Genomic DNA, 4,737 nt, shown 5'->3' with positions numbered 1-4,737 from the left:
AAAAAAAAAAAAAAAAAAAAATCACGAAGCAATAAAATATAATTTCAAAATAGTATGGTAATGATGACTTGATAATTTGGGGAAAAGTTTTTTCACTTTATTATTATATAACACAGCATATTAAATGGAACCTTTTCTATATCTCTAGTGAGTAACAACTTCCAAACTCAGAAGTAAATACAAACAAAAAGACCAACAGAGTATACTGTAAAATAATAATAGTTATTTGGGTTTTTTTCCCCCAAATCAATAGGTCTTTTACTGTATCATTTGAATATCACAAATAGGTCTTAGAAATCATCCGGCATCTTGTTTCTATAGCTGGACAACTCTTAGATCTTATTTATTAGCCTGCTGAATAGTTCCTTTCCAGAGACATAGATACCATCCCAAAATTTCCTAATATCCTTGTTTTTAACTGTTTGTGGCTTGCTGAATCAAAGCCACTGAATATGAAACAAGGTCAATGTCATTTCCTTCAAGGCTTAATTCATCTTTCTGGGCTTGAGATACTGAACAAGCAACACCTGGCCTCATCCAAACCCTGCGGATGTATTTTTCAGCCAAGAAATTTCGGATTTCAACAAGAGACCCATTCTCCTGGATAAGGACATTGATGGGGAAGTGAGCATACACAGACCTCATCTTGTAATGGAAGCCCATTGTACCCTTGTTACACCCTTCTGTGCATGACTACAAATAGTCTGAATGGTAGCCAGCTCCTTTCTGTTTCCCCACCATTTGTCAACCTGGTGCCTCTTTTTTTTTTCTGAGTTCTTTCTACATTGATGTGATTTGAAGTCCCTCCCCAGGTTTCCTCTGGGGCCCTTCACAATCACTGTGTGTCCCTTCAGAGTAATGTCAACAGTCTGATTGCTGAGAATGACCTTCATTCTTGCAGTAGATGCAGCAAAGATAGATAATAGTTTTGTATAAGGTAAAAGAGTGGCATAGGGAAAATACTTATGGGAAAAAGAAAAGGAATAAAACAACAAAAAGAACTCCAACAAATTGGTAAGAAAACAACAGGACCACAAATGATAAAATGAATAAAGAACAAAAACAGCCAACTCATTAGAAAGAAAATAGCAAAGAAAATAGAATAAAAGATCTATTTATTTTATTTTTACATCATAATGAGAAATGCAGATTCATATGATGGAATGTTATTTCTTACATACAAAAAAAAAAAAAAAAATGAAAACTCCCAGTGCTGATAAATGTACACTGAAGTGAGTCCATAGGGCTGTGTAACACAAGCTAATACTATTCTTTTGGAAAACAATTTGACAGTGTGGGTTAAAAAAACTCAAATGGCCGTACTTTTTTTTCTCTTTTTTTTGAGACAGGGTCTTGCTCCAACACCCAGGCCGGAGTACAGTGGCATCTCGGATCTCAGCTCACTGCAACCTCCTGAGATGGCCATACCTTTTAACTCAGTATTTATCTTTTTTTTTTTGAGACGGAGTTTAGTTCTTGTTGCCCAGGCTAGAGTGCAATGGTGCGATCTCGGCTCACCACAACCTCTGCCTCCCGGGTTCAAGTGATTCACCTGCCTCAGCCTCCCGAACAGCTGGGATTACAGACATGCACCACCACGCCTGGCTAATTTTGTATTTTTAGTAGAGACAGGGTTTCACCATGTTGGTCAGGCTGGTCTCGAACTCCCAACCTTAGGTGATCCGCCTGCCTTAGCCTCCCAAAGTACTGGGATTACAAGCGTGAGCCACTGCGCCCAGCCTTAACTCAGTATTCTTATTTGTGACGATTGGCCTTTAAAAAAAAATCTAAAATAATGAAAATATTTATTCATAAGAAAGACCCCTACACCTCCTAGCCTTCTCTTAGAAAAAGCTTTCAGTAGTTTTTGTTAACATAGCTACTACCACCTAGTTAAAGGGGGATATTCCCAAATTCCCTTTCAATGAAAGTGCTACATAGCTTTAGGATCAATCATGTTAACTTTCTGTAAAACCCAGTGGAACAAAACAGGCAACAGGCCTATCAATACTCACCATTCCCTACCTCCTGAACATGTCCATAACCTTTCTAGATCCAAGGACAAAGTTATACCTTGCCTCAACCTTTCTCTCTCCCAAGGCTAAGCTGCAACGAGGTTCTATCCCTGCTCTACAGCCTACACCCCTTTCTTTTCCCTACCTTCAATCCTTTCTTTTAATTTAATTATTACAAACAATTTCATTATAACATCTTTAGCTATTGCAAAAAATTAGAAACAACAAATGTCTGACATTAGAGGAATGGTTAAAGTACAGTAGCTCTCTTGTTCTAACCTTATTTAGTGGCTGCATACTATTCAAAATTCAAAATAATGTGGAAATAGTTTGACACAACGTTAGTTTTTTAAAAACCTAGAATACCAAGTCCTATGTACCATAGTTTTACAATTCTATGAAACTCAACATCTAGGTATCCTGAAAAAGAATGTGCAAAATGGTCATATTAGTTATATTGGTGTGACAGAATCATTCATGACTTTTCTTTCCTGTATTTCCCAAACTTAAAAAAAAATTAAAGTTGCATACCAGCCTATCACATTTGTTCCTGTCTCTGACTTCACTAAACTGAGAAATTCGTTGAAATCTTTGTACTCTTAGAGAAATAAAGCAAGATATTTGAACTGTGGGATTACTAAAGGGATTACTAAAGGAAAACACTTCCACTCCAGGACACTCCTCCTCAAGAACAAGGTTCCCATCTTCATACAGTTCATATGTGCTTGTACCTACCAAAACCACTGACTCTCACCCATGACTACTGCCACCTGAAAGCCCGCAGACATCCAGGTTTTGAGTGGCTCTCAGTCTACAGATTGCTTAGAGAGCTGTATAACTGATACTTATCTCTTTGGAGAAATCTTGATCAGCCACTTAGCTGTGGGAAGAAGCTCTAGTTTGACAACAGAGGAACATCATGGTACGTAAGGAGTGCAACGTAACTGGGGGAAACTAGAAAACAGAAACGTAGTATGAAATATGAAAAGCACAGGTCAATAAAGCCACTCTCCAATTCTGAGTTATCCCCAAGTGGCATTTCACAGTAAACCAGGACAATGAATGAACTTCAAAGCAGGGAAACAAAGGGGAAAGCAAAGAGGAGTCTGGCAGATGAAAGCACATGGCAAGGCTAAACACAGACTAAAACTGCCACGTGTTAGAACTTGAGTTTTCGCCATTCATAAGCAGCATAATCACTTCAAGTGTGATGATAAAAATTTTACAGCACGCCACTCTGCCTGCTGTCATCACTTTCTGGTTTACAGGTTTTTCATGCACATATTTTTACTCGTTGCCTGTGGTTAAAAGCATGTGGCCTGCAAGTCAGAAGAAATCAAGGATTTCCACAGAACCCCAAACCTCTTAACAAAACTTATTCAGTTCAAGCGCAAAGAGTATTGCAAACACACCACCACTCTCAGAAGATTCCTTTTAACAAAGTAATAATTATTACAATATTTTATTCAACCCACAAGACAAATATTACTATTGGGTCTGACAAGACCCCATCAAGTAAAGAAGTTACTCCATAAAAGACCTAAGAGTGGGGAAGCTTAAATGGGTAAGCTATACCCATTACAGTGCCTATAAATCAAGTGAAGAAAGGAAGGTTGTTATACGTGTTTCTGAAAATCTGCAGGGTATGAGACAAGCTGGAAAAATAAAACAGAAGTCTTTATGGAAACACAAGGAAGGAAAACTAAAGACTCCCTAAAAGGACATGATAACGAATTTCTAGTGTTGAAATTAATAATAAGTACATCTTAGTTATTAGTATTATTTATTTACCAAATTGAAATAAAATGCTAGGAAGGTTTTTTAGCCTTAAAAGGATTTTTAGTTTTTACAAATAAATGTCATAAGAAGGACTTAAGTGCTATAAAAAGGACTACAATATCCTGGTTATAGCTCTTGTGCTTGTACCTCCTTCAAAGGAGTCTTATTTAAGGTTAAGATTAAACCTTAGTTATGTTGGGGTCCTAGCCAAGAACTCCCACTTGCCTCACTCCACAGTTGTATTCTAACATGATTATATGCCAGGTCCAGGATTCAGTGGCTGTGTGAGCCTGAGAATACACATTTGAAAGGAACTCTGTCTTCCACAGAGAACCGGTTCATGGAATGGTTCATGATAAGAGAAATTACGCCGGAAATACAAGCACGCTACCACTGGAACTAGACACTGTGTGTTTGAGGTGGGAGGAGGTGGGAGGGGGTGGGGGTTAGTCTTGGTTTACTAGATCACTCAGCCCCAAGAGTCTCCTGTCAGGGTTGGGCTCTACCACAGGGAATGTGGAAAAGGTACTGAAGCACCAAATGGAAGAAGAAAAACATATCCTTTCTTTCACCTAGCTGTAAATTTAATATTGATGCTGTTAATAAGATAAGAAAATCATTTTAAAAGCAATACTACAGAGCTTTTTTTTTTTTTTTTTTTTTTGGACGAAGTTTTGCTCTTGTTGCTCAGGCTGGAGCACAATGGCACGATCTTGGCTCACTGCAACCTCCACCTCCCGGGTTCAAGTGATTCTCCTGCTTCAGCCTCCCAAGTAGCTGGGACTACAGGTGTGCGCCACCATGCCCAGCTAATTTTTGTACTTTTAGTAGAGATAGGGTTTCACCATCTTGGCCAGGCTGGTCTTGAACTCCTGAACTCATGATCCACCCGCCTGGGCCTCTGAAAGTGCTGGGATTACAGGCGTGAGCCACCGGGCCCGGC

General features: G+C 38.8%; 1 protein-coding gene and 1 pseudogene across 1 annotated transcript in view; both read right to left on the bottom strand.

The window, feature by feature from the left end:
• TXNRD1 (thioredoxin reductase 1) overlaps positions 1 to 4,737 on the bottom strand; it is a 152,407-nt gene that overhangs the window by 123,151 nt on the left and 24,519 nt on the right. The gene's annotated exons all lie outside the window — the stretch shown is intronic.
• Positions 340 to 893, bottom strand: LOC105536212 (annotated as a pseudogene).

Source organism: Mandrillus leucophaeus, unplaced genomic scaffold, assembly GCF_000951045.1.
Source record: "Mandrillus leucophaeus isolate KB7577 unplaced genomic scaffold, Mleu.le_1.0 Scaffold157, whole genome shotgun sequence".
Lineage (NCBI taxonomy): Eukaryota > Metazoa > Chordata > Mammalia > Primates > Cercopithecidae > Mandrillus > Mandrillus leucophaeus.
Note: the sequence above shows the minus strand (reverse complement) of the source record. Positions and strands in the feature narration are given on the sequence as shown.